The following is a 12372-nucleotide window of genomic DNA, read 5'->3' on the forward strand; positions in this document are numbered from 1 at the left end:
CTTAAAAGACCTTCCCTCCACACCAGGCAACATCCTGGTAAATCTCCTCTACACACTTTCCAATGCTTCCACATCCTTCCAATGATGTAGAGTATTTCAATGTGAAGACAGGGCTTTGCCTCCGCAAGGAATGTGCGGTGTTCTGTCCTACCAATGTTGTTAGGGACGGATGAATCTTCAGCAGGCAACTTGATGAGGATAAGGTCATGTATAATTTTGTATCTTATTGGTTCCCTTATTGCTTGCTGCAATCCCAGTCCAGCAGTTATATCCTTTAGGTCGCGACCAACTCAATGAGTGGTGGCGCTGTTAAGCCACTTATGGTTGATGTCCTGTAAAAAGACAATAAACTGGGTCTGTATTAACTGAAATTTAGAAGAATTAGAAGTAACTTTATTCAGACATCCAAGATTCTGAATGGGTTTCTGAGGATAAATGTTTAGAGTTCCACTAGACAGAGATTCTAAAACATGGTGTAGAAGCCAATTGTATTAGAAACCAATTGTTCAGGATTGAAATGAGAAAAACATTGCTACTGCCAAGTCATTGAATCTATGAATTATAGAGTCATAGAGATGCACAGCATGGAAACTGGCCCTTCGGTCCACTAGTTCATGCCAACCACAGATCCTAAATTAATGTAGTCCCATTTGCCAGCCTCCTCCACCTCCCCTGGCAGCTGATTCCATACACTCACCACCCTCTGTGTGAAAAAGTTGTCCCTTAGGTCATTTTTAAATCTTTCTTCTCTCACCTTAAACCGATGCTGTCAAGTTTTGGACTCCCCTATCCTGGGGAAAAAACTTGACTATTCTCCCTATCTATGGTCCTCATGATTTTATAAAGCTCTTTCGGGTCACCCCTCAGCCTCCGACACTCTATTTATCTTACTGTTGTTTGAGCAATTTAGCTGACTTATTTCCCCACCAGATTCTAGATTAGAGCAGTGTTGGAAAAGCACAGCAGTTCAGGCAGCATCCGAGGAGCAGGAAAATCGACGTTTCGGGCAAAAGCATTCCTTTTGCCCAAAACATCGATTTTCCTGCTCCTCAGATGCTGCCTGAACTGCTGTGCTTTTCCAGCACCACTCTAATCTAGAATCTGGTTTCCAGCATCTGCAGCTCTTGTTTTTACCTTATTTCCCCACCACAGTGTCTACAAAAATGTGGGCAGAGACTTTTTTTTTGTCTTAATCAGAGGTGCATTGAGATTTTTGGAGTATTACCTTAGCCCTCAGACTAAGCACCAGGGAAGCAGCAAAGTGACCATGATCCACTCAGAGCCATGAATCTCCTGACTGAGAATAACTTCAACTAGACCCACAATCATAGCCTTAAAACACAATGTAAGTCTAACCATCCAGAGTACACTACTGGTATATCAGAGAGTTGCCACAATGGTCACGATGACTCAGCAGATTCAGGATGCCATTGTCTGTGCCCATTCATCATGATGTGGACTGGAGTTTTGTCACAGGCAACATGAAGATTATTCAGACCCAGTGATGAGCTGGATTGGCCAGGTACATATTCTAATTTCATTGTCCAGTTTTCCTGACATTGAGAGTTTGGTGACTTTGATAAATTGAATGTTAAAGAAGGGGATTGTGGCATTAACATGGTGTTTAGCAAACATTAATCCCCATCAAATGACATGTCTCACAACACCCTAATGAGAATCTCACCATGTCACTTGTGAAAAGCATAAAAGGTAGAACAAGATAATTTTGATGTTATGCTGGGACTTGTCAGACTTTACATCTGATTCTGCAACACAGTCTACATCGCTGTATTTGATTCCACCCTATATTGGCTTTGAAGTGCGGTTTATGGTCTGTACTGAAATCATGCAATGTCCAAAGGTCAGTTCTTTATTTTACTACAAAAAAAGGAAATCTCTCTTTTACTAATAAAAATTGAATTCTTAAACAAAAAGAATAGCAAAATTTGGAAGCACACAGATCAGCCAGCATCTGCAGAATGCAGTTAAACCATCAGGTGCATATCCTTCCAGACATGTTAAATTAACTGCCAAAAATAGAACAATTTGCAAAACTATAGGGCCACTGTAAGGTGCAAATTTCTAAATATAACAATGGGCTGCTAGCCTTAGCGATCTAGATGGTGACTATTCGATGGGGGCACTTTAACCACCTGAGTGTAAAATAATTGATACTCAGTAGCCCAAACAGATAAATGCATGTTAGAATGGCACAATAACAGGAAGTTTTATTTATTTTCTTTAACTTATTTTTCTAATCAAACGGTTCAGAGATGTTGTTACACACCTGACTTATACATGGGCTTCCCAGTCCAAGGAGTGGGGACAACCCACTGCATCACAAGAGGGTCCCGAGAAACAGTTTTCTAAATACTGGTGTTAACTAGTCTTTCTAATTGGATAAGGACTGGCTCTACATGTAGTGCTGCTATTACGTGGTAGTTGCATTCTTGAGCGAGCCTGTGCTACACAAAATTCATACAATAAAAATACACTTAAAGTATTGGCGACGTAATCACGTTGTAGCCAACACACACTTTAAAAGTTCATGTTCTAGAAAAAGCATTCCCTGTTCACACAATCGTATTAACGAAAGACATGTTATAGCAGAACTGCCTGTACATGTGATTATGTCGAAGTATTGTGAATATTGTTATTTGCTATCTTACTGGAGAGAAAATAAGTCAAGCATGTGCACATTCAGAATTGAAAGAATATGAATACTATCCTCCTCAAGGGCAGAACAAGAGTTAACTGCATTATTATCTGAAGTTATAACTGGGTAATTGTTGGCTGGTCAATGTGAGAAAACTACAAGGGAAGATTGGCCAACTGAAGACATATTCAGAGTTGCAATATGAGAGGAAATCATCATTTCCTGATCACAATTACTAATTATCTCTCTTTATTATTACAGAATTGAAGAAAACACAAAGGGTTGACTAACCAAGGTGATTCCAAGATGGCGGCAGAGGAGAAGCAGCGTTTAGCATGGGTCCTGAGCTCAGGACCCATCATTTCCATCAGCCTTTGTTTTTTCTCTTTCTTTTACTTTTGATTTTTTCTTTTTCTTCCTTTTTCAGTTGGACAAGTCCCCTTCACAGCATGTCAGCAGCGGCAGGAGCAGTTCTTTCCTGCAGGAGTGGTCAGCAGCAGCGGGTTTCCTGCTAAAATGGCGTTCCCAGGAGGTGGCAATGACAACATTGTAAGCCAGAATGAGGCACTAGCTGCTTCGGCCCGGTGGGCCCAGTATCGAGTTTGTGCCCAGTTGGGACCCCGACTGCTTCAATGGCAACTGCATTGCTGAGATTTGCCCAATGTGGACTCATGGTGGCAATGACATCAGTGGAAGCAAGATGTTGTCAAACAATGGCAAAACGGCCCCAGTGGCTGTGGTGTGCTCCAGGTCATAGCTGGGCCCGGTTACCTGATGCCGGAGGTGGTGGCATTCTGGCCGATGCGTCATGGGGGATCTCAGAGCACCTGAGTGTTAGCAGACTGAGGATGGATTTTATGGCTTTGTTTTTTTCTGGCAGAAAGGACTCACACCAGAGACAGGGGAGCAATCTAGAGACTTCCTTTTCTTTCAGCTGTTTCTTTTATTTCTGCTTCTATTTTAAATCCTGCCATTTATATACTAAGAAGGTACTAGAGAATGGCAACTTTTAACTGTACTCGTGTACACATGACAATAAAATCTAAACCTAAATCAAACCAATTACATTGAACAATGAGAAAACTGAATTCAATACATAGCCAACATTTAGAGAGATGTTTGCTGCCATGCAACTGGAGGTGACAGGGGGTGGGGATAGTGTTTTCCAGTTCCTGCAGTTGCAGTTCCTGAGACAGTAGGGGGAGCAGTGAGAGGCTGACCAACAGCAAGGGACGGTGGGAATGGGAAGGGAGCTACAGGTGCTGGGGTGTTTTCTTGTAATTGTAATCTTCTTGTAACTGTGTAAGACCTTGGTGAAACTACTTCTAATGTATTATGTGCAGTTTCCGAGTCCTTATCCGTGGAACAATGTGTTGGCTACAGAAGGAGTGCAACTAATATTTACTAGACTGATTCCTGGATGGCAGGACTGACGTATGAAGACAGACTGGATCGGTTAGGAGAACATTCACTGGAATTCAGAAGTACAAGGGCGGATTGCATAGAAACCTCTAAAATTCTAAAACGATAGATGCAGGAAGGATGTTCCTGATGACTGGGGAGCCCAGAACTAAGAGTCACAGTCTGAGGATGTAGGGAAAGTCATTTGGAACTGAGGTGAAGAGAAATTTATCAATCTCATTCAGAGTATCGTAAGCCTGACGAATTATCTGCCAGAGAAAGCAGTTGAGGTCAAAACATTGAATGTTTAAAAGAAAAACATCAGCTTTAGTTCTGAAGTCCAAAAGATATGGGGGGAAGGCAGGAACACAAAACTAGTTGGATGATCAGCCTTGATCATATTGAATAGTTGGTGAGGCTTGAAGGGCCAAATTGCCCACTCCTTTGGGCTGGTGTGGGGGTGGCCTACAGGATGGTAAGGTGTGGACACAAAATAATGACACAAATGACACTGACTTGCTGCTCATCATTGAGAAAGGAGCAAGTGATAGACTAAATGCATTCTATTACAATTCCAATAGGTACCATTAAAGATTTTAAATACCCAAATAACCAAAATAAATTACTCCACAAGATTTCACACATTTATCAAAAACTTCATTGCATAAAAAAACAATTACAACAAGCGCTGGCAACTTCACACGACAATTTGTAAAGAAAATGTGATAAAGTCAGAGCTGATTTAGAGGTACTGGTGTTGGATTGGGGTGTACAAAGTTAAAAATCACACAATATCAAGTTATAGTCCAACTGGTTTATTTGAAAGCACTAGCTTTTGGAGCACCGTTCCTTCATCAGGTGGTTGTCTAAGGAGCAGCGCTCTGAAAGCTAGTACTTCCAGATAAACCTGTTGGACTATAATCTGGTGTAGTGTGATTTTTAACTTAATAAACTCAGTTCTACATTTTACTCCTTTGCCTCACCTCTCCTGCACCATTATTTCTCTTAACTTAAAACTTTAAAGGTCCACTCACTTTCCTAAACAAATACCATGATTCTGCAGAATTAATTTTAGTTTCTCCTCAGTATGCAATGCTCCGAAGTATGAGATTTCTCAGGGATCATTCCCTTAGCTTTTGGCTAAGTGATCCTCTGATTTTTCTTTAAGAACCTCGCAGTTGGGGCATTTCAGCTTGTTGTCCCAAACTTGCACCTGATTTTTTTTTCCCTAGTCTGCTACCACCGTTTCTATACAGCTCTTTCCAACTTAACCATTGAACCTAACTGCATTCTGCCACTAGGCAAGCTGCATTTCATTGCAGGGAATACTGTATGTTTCTTTCTCAGGCTTCAAACAAGGGTAAAAATCACACAACACCAGGTTATAATCCAACAGGTTTATTTGGAAGCAGTAGCTAGTGCTTTCAAATAAACCTGTTGAACCATAACCTGGGGTTGTGTGATTTTTAGCTTTGTCCACCCCAGTCCAACACTGGCTCCTCTATATCATTCAAACAACGGAGCTGTTCCAGCATCTGTCCCCCTTTATAAATTACAGACTAGTTCAAGCTACCATTCAGATAAATGCAAGGTGCTGCATTTTGGGAAAGCAAATCTTAGCAGGACTTATACACTTAATGGTAAGGTCCTAGGGAGTGTTGCTGAACAAAGAGATCTTGGAGAGCAGGTTAAAAGAGACCTTGAAAGTGGAGTCGCAGGTAGATAGGATAGTGAAGAAGCCGTTTGGCATGCTTTCCTTTATTGGTCAGAGTATTGAGTACAGGAGTTGGGAGGTCATGTTGCGGCTGTACAAGAAATTGGTTAGGCCAGTGTTGGAATATTGCCTGCAATTCTGGTCTCCTTCCTATTGGAAAGATGTTGTGAAACTTGAAAGGGTTCAGAAAAGATTGACAAGGATGTTGGCAGGGTTGGAGGATTTGAGCTATAGGGAGAGGCTGAACAGGGTGGGGCTGTTTTTCCTGGAGCATTGGAGGCTGAGGGGTGACCTTGTAAAGGTTAACAAAATTATGAGGAGCCTGGATAGGGTAAATAGACAAAGTCTTTTCCCTGGGGTCAGGGAGTCCAGAACTAGACGGCATAGGTTTAGGGTGAGAGGGGGAAAGATATAAAAGAGACCTACAGGGCAACTTTTTCACACAGAGGGTGGTACATGTATGGAATGAGCTGCCAGAGGAAGTGGTGGAGGCTGGTACAATTGCAACATTTAAGAGGCATTTGGATGGGTATATGAATAGGAAGGATTTGGAGAGATATGGGCCGGGTGCTGGCAGGTGGGACTAGATTGGGTTGGGATATCTGGTCGGCATGGACGGGTTGGACCGAAGGGACTGTTTCCATGCTATACATCTCTATGACTCTATGACTCCATCGACATATAATGAACATTATGGTTTATATTTTCTCTGCTTGAGGTCGTGGGTCTAACTAACAATTACTTTCTTTTGCTCCCCTAATTTACTGAGCTGCAGCCTACACAATACCGAAAGTACAACTCCCTTCTTTGGGCAGCACAGTCGCTGTGGTTACCACTGCTGCCTCACAGCACCAAGGACCCAGGTTTGATTCCACCCTCGGGCAACTGTCTGTGTGGAGTTTCCACATTCTCCCCATTCTCGTTTCCTCCCACAGTCCAAAGCTGTGCAGGTTAGGTGGATTAGCCATGGGAAATGCAGGGTTACAGGGACCGGCGGGGAGGTGGTCTGGGTGGGATGCCCTTTGAAGGGTCATTATGGACTCAATGGGCTGAATGGCCTGCTTCTACACTGTAAGGGTTCCATGATTCTATGAGATTGAGATAAATTACACAAAGGAAGCTTGTAATCCAGGGTCCATCTGAACCATAAAGTGTTGTCCTTGAGATGTTTCAAACAGAAATATAAATTAAAAATGAAAGCATTAAATGCTGAAGAAACTTAGTGGATTTGGCAGTGTCTATGGAGAGAAAAACAGAGTTGACACTTCCACCCAATGGAGTCTCATCAAACACAAAACATTAACGTTGTCCTCTCTGCAAAGATGCTGCCGGGTCAGCTGAGTTTTTTCAGATTTCCAGCATCTGCAGTATTTTGCTTTTATTGAGATGACAATTTATTATTTTTACCTGTGACTCATCTGAACTATTTATACCTCGAGTGGAGTTTTATAAGTCACTTTCCCAGAATTGCGAGCTAGTAACTTCTTTTATTGAAACTATAATATACAAGCTCTACCAAGCTCAGATTCAGTCATTCCTTGATAAGTTTTTACACTTGTAAATTTGACCTTGTAAAGTAAACATAAGTTTTTCTTTGATGTAATCAACATTAATCATTTTGATTTGTATTTATTAGATGCATATCAGTTTCTTAACCAAGAGTTTCATCTTACATTAAACTTCTGAAATTAAATGTTGTGCTCTAAAAAATGTAACAAATGTACTATACATTTGTAACAATACCTCAGCCTGAAAGGAATGCTGTACCCGAAGAAGCAGTTTGTCTGGTTTGTAACTGAGATTCTTAGCTATTCCAGACCTGAGCAAGAAATAAAATAGACAATAATAAATTAATTACTGACTTCTTTTCGTTGCAGAATTGAATTAGAAATTTCAGTTGTGAATGTTTTCTAATTATAAAATACAGGAGACAGAATGCAATTGATGTAACTTTGCAGCATTTTTGTGAACTTTCATGTCTTTCGTGTTGGCACTATACACAATAATATGGCCCATGTTTAACAATTAGCCCAGATTGCAGTAATTACTTGTGGAATGTGCTCAGCAATTTTTGTCACATCTCACTTCTCAATGATATATTACAACAATGATTTCCATGTTTAACCTATTGAAATATTTGAAGGTTAACCTCTGGCCATATTTGATATTGAGCTACATAAGGAGGTATAAGGGCACTTGATAAATGGGCAAGTAACAAACATTTGGCCAAAGATTTAATGACAAAATAAGTAAAGGGCACAAATATATAAAGGGATAGAACTTTACAACTTAGGCTCTTGGTAGTTACATTTTTAAAATAGGAGATGCTCAATAAACCACGATCCTGACTTGTGCCTTGTGGATAGACTTTGAGAAGTTAGGGAGTGAGATACTCACCACAGGATTCTGAGCTTCTGGCCTGCTCCTCTAGCTGCAATGTTTATATGGCTGGTACAGTTTAGCTTCAGGTCAGTGATAACTCCTCAGATATTCCAGGTGCAAGATTCAACAGTGCTACTAATGTTGAACATCATGGGGTGATAATTGGGTTTTCTGGTTTTGAAATGCTTGTTGCCTGGAACTTGTGTAGTGCAAATGTTATTTGCCACTTCCCAGCCTAGGCCTGTATTTTGTCTAGGCCTTGTTGCATTTGGACATGGACTGGTTCAATATCTCAGGAGTTGTAAATGATGCTGGACATTGTGTGAACGTCAGTGAACACCCACACATCTGCCATAAGATGGAGGGCAGGTCATTAATGAAAATCGTTGAGCCTAAGACCTGAGGAACTCTCCCAGTGATGTCCTGTATCTTGAAATAGTTGAACTTCAAAGCCATATCCATCTTCATTTCTACTAGGCTCCAATAAATGGAAAGATTTCCCCATAATTCCCATTGACTCTAGTTTGACTAGATTGTAAATCATTTGTTAACAATAATACCAAGTATAGATTCTTGTGATATTTAATTACAATATCACAAATTATATCACAAAGAATGGTCAGATTGGTTGCATGCATGTACCTGAAATCCAAACTGTTTTCACAGTTCCATATGTGTGGCCTTTGTGAATATGTATGTACTTACTTACATAACAAGTGGTTAGGCTCTGGAATGCACTGCCTGACAATGTGATGAAGGCAGGTATTCATGAAGCAATTGGATTATTGTCTGAAAAGGAAGAGTGTGAAGGGTTGCAAGGACAAGGTGGTAAAGTGATACTGGATGAATTGTTCTTTTAGAGGCCCAGCAGTGATACAGTGGACCAAACAACCTCCAATGTACTGTAAGCATTCTATCACCATAGATTCAGAAATTATCTCTTGCTTTTTTTTTCCAGAAATTGGCTGACCATTACTGACAACAAAAATAACTTTGCACGATGTAAATTCATCACTGCATCACTGTTCTGAAACAGGAAGATTTTTTGAATCATGTTCTTGTTTTGTTAGTGGGACTTCAAATAGACAGATGAATTTAATTATTTGCCTTGATAGGTAAGGGGTCCTTTATCTTCACATGTGGGGTAACAAGGTAAATTAGAAAATCCATGGGTGGAACAGGGCATTGAATCATGATGCTTTTATCTGGACCATCAATGTATATCTGTAATTTCATTCCATGTGAAAATGCCAACAACTTTGAAACATTAATATATGCAAGGCTGCCAACTGCAAAGAAAAGAAATCCTTCAGAGTCAGTTGTTGAACAATCAGAAGCATTTCAGACCAATTGAAGTGCATTATCTTTTTTTTAAGATATTTTTATTGAAAAATGTAACATGTTTTAACAAGTTTACAAAAGAAAACTAAAAAAAAGACCCAAGTATAAACATTGATATACAGTTAAATCTTAAATAAATGATAACCCAAATCTATCAAACAAGAAAACAGAAATACCAAGAGAAAAAAAAGACAAAACTCAACTAACTACTCATCTAACTTACAACTAACCAGGTGTATCATTAAAATTCTTACATTATTCAAGAGAAAAAAAGTCCAACTAATAACACATAAATTGAGCAGTGATATACATGCTCGGAATGTGTTAACATCAGATCACAACAAAACCCGTATTTATCCAAAACATCCCAAGCATACAGCATATAAAATTCACAAAAATAAAAGCTCTTTTGTGCATTCAGATCAATATAATAAAAAAACTATTTCTAAATAGTTAAAAAAAAGTATAAAACGTATTTAAATGGAGATCTTCCCCCTTATTCCCAGGGGACATCACTTCCTTTCCAAAAAACCCATCATAACCTCTCCCAACCAGTGCCCCACCCTTGACCCAGGAACCCCACGATAGTTCGCCACCGTAGGTAAGTCCCCCGGGGCAGCTGCGGACGCCTCTGCTGCAGCTGGGGAGGGTGGGTGCGGGGCTCCTGCCTGCTGAGAACTGCGGGCTCCTTTCCCCCTAGTCATTTTTACAGAAGACTGAACTGTATAAATTTAATACTAAACCACTAATTACATTAAGTAAAAACTATTGTTAATTGATTTGGTGAGTGTGGTGGAGGAGGGTGGCTCACTTTGCCTAGATCTTGGGAGGAGCACGATAGACTCAGACTTGCTGAGTCGCCGCCATCTTGGATCTCCCCAAGTACATTATCTTAGGCCTTACTTGCATTCTAAGAGAAAGTGTTGGAACATGTGCCTCTGAGCTTATTGGTTGCAGTCTGTGTAATTGATCAATTGAATCGATTAGTGACCTCTGTTTAACATTAGGATCCTTACAGCCATAGTCAACAGATACTTTGATCGACCAAATGAGTCAACATCCCAATAGCGGGATCATTCACAGAATTACGGCAAAACTTCATTGGTGATCTTCCAATATGCAGCCAATTGGAATCCTGTTGACAAGGGAGCCAGTCAATAATAGCCATCTAGTCATTTCACAACATCATGTATTAAAACCAGACAAAGCCTTCAGTCAGGCTGCACAAATAGAGGGGAGAGGAAAGAGATAACCAACATGAGCCTGTGAAGCAATAACTACATTGAGAAGAAATGCAATGTTCAATCACAGCTCTCTGCTGATATTCAAGGCATAGTGCAAGGTTAAATTCCCATTGAAGGTAGCTGGGCAAGCCAAGAGCCTCAGGATGTTTGCATGAACATGGGGTGCCAGAAGAGATTCAATGACCTTGTGAATTCTGACAAGGTGAGTGGCAATGCATAATGGCAAGGTCTCCCATGTTTTTTTTTGTGGTGCTCATGTGAGATGCAAGACAAGGGCGGCCAACCCATGTGTAGTGAATGACCAAGGACTGATGTGTTCAAAGGGTCACAATGCTCATTGTAGAGAAAAAGATGAACAGCCACGTAGCACCAGCCTCTGAGTGGCATGATGGTGACTCTTTTAAGAGACACAGAGCAACAATAGATTAGATTACTTAGAGTGTGGAAACAGGCCCTTCGGCCCAACAAGTCCACACCGACCCGCACCCACCCAGACCCATTCCCCTACATTTACCCCTGCATCTAACGCTATGGGCAATTTAGCATAGCCAATTCACCTGACCTGCACATTTTTGGACTGTGGGAGGAAACCAGAGCACCCGGAGGAAACCCACGCAGACACAGGGAGAACGTACAAACTCCACACAGACAGTCGCCTGAGGTGGGAATTGAACCCAGGTCTCTGGCGCTGTGAGGCAGCAGTGCTAACCACTGTGCCACCGTGCCGCCCATACTTGAGGAGTCACAGGACAAGTGTGACACTGTGTGCATTTCCCTCACTGTAGGAGGGACAGATTCCAAATGGTCATATCGGGAGACATTTGGAAAATGCTATGTCCTTCATTGCTGTTGTCAGGCCCACGGAGGCAGCAGGCCTCCTCACCTCTGTTCCATTTCAGATTCATGTTGCTGGGACATCTCAGCCTACTGCTCCCCCTTTCCATTCAGTGAAAGCATTCTCTATCCTGCTGTTGGCCTCACTGGAGGAAGTAGTCTCTGAGAGCAGAGTGCCCATGTATCTTCAGAGCCTTGATTGCATAATGGCTCTGAAATAACTCCACAGAGGTTGGTATATATCCCCAAGGTACCCTTTATTTTCACATGAACAGTCCTTGCCTTTAGTACAGCCTCATTTTGAGTCAGGTACCAAAGTGTCAGCATCTCTGACACTCCTCTTTTAATCTGTCAGCCAGGTCTCCCTGATTAGTCCAAAGATGTGCAGGTCAGGTGAATTGGCCATGCTAAATTGTCCGTAGTGTTAGGTGCATCAGTCAGTCTGGGTGGGTTACTCTTCAGAGGGTCGGTGTGGACTGGTTGGGCCGAAGGGCCTGTTTCCACACTGTAGGGAATCTAAAAAAAAATTAGACCAGCTTAACAGCCCCAAACAGAGAACTCCTATTCCGTAAGGCCTAGCCGGCTGACTTCATTACAATCACCACAGATTCAGACTTTGATGCTGGGACCTGAGTCTTCACTGATTGTAATGCAGCTGATTTTAATGACTGGACATCTCAGCAAGTATTTGCTGCTGAGATTTGCCTCCTTTGAGAATTTGGCACCATATGAATCTCATATCTCCCTGAGAAATGGTAAAACTGATGGAAAATCTTATTTCATTAATAACTGCAGTTGCT

The 12372-nt window shown here is 41.3% G+C and overlaps 1 long non-coding RNA gene across 1 annotated transcript; it reads left to right on the forward strand.

Annotated features, from left to right (window-relative positions):
* The first annotated feature begins 1252 nt into the window (after positions 1-1252).
* LOC148150477 (uncharacterized) lies at positions 1253-3747 on the forward strand. The gene is made up of 3 exons (XR_015757039.1): positions 1253-1522; positions 2918-2951; positions 3084-3747. It is a non-coding gene; the product is annotated as an uncharacterized LOC148150477 (long non-coding RNA).
* The last annotated feature ends 8625 nt before the right edge of the window (positions 3748-12372 follow it).

Source organism: Chiloscyllium plagiosum, unplaced genomic scaffold (genome assembly GCF_037043375.1).
Source record: "Chiloscyllium plagiosum isolate Xiang-an unplaced genomic scaffold, Cpla_swu_hap1 HiC_scaffold_4, whole genome shotgun sequence".
NCBI lineage: Eukaryota > Metazoa > Chordata > Chondrichthyes > Orectolobiformes > Hemiscylliidae > Chiloscyllium > Chiloscyllium plagiosum.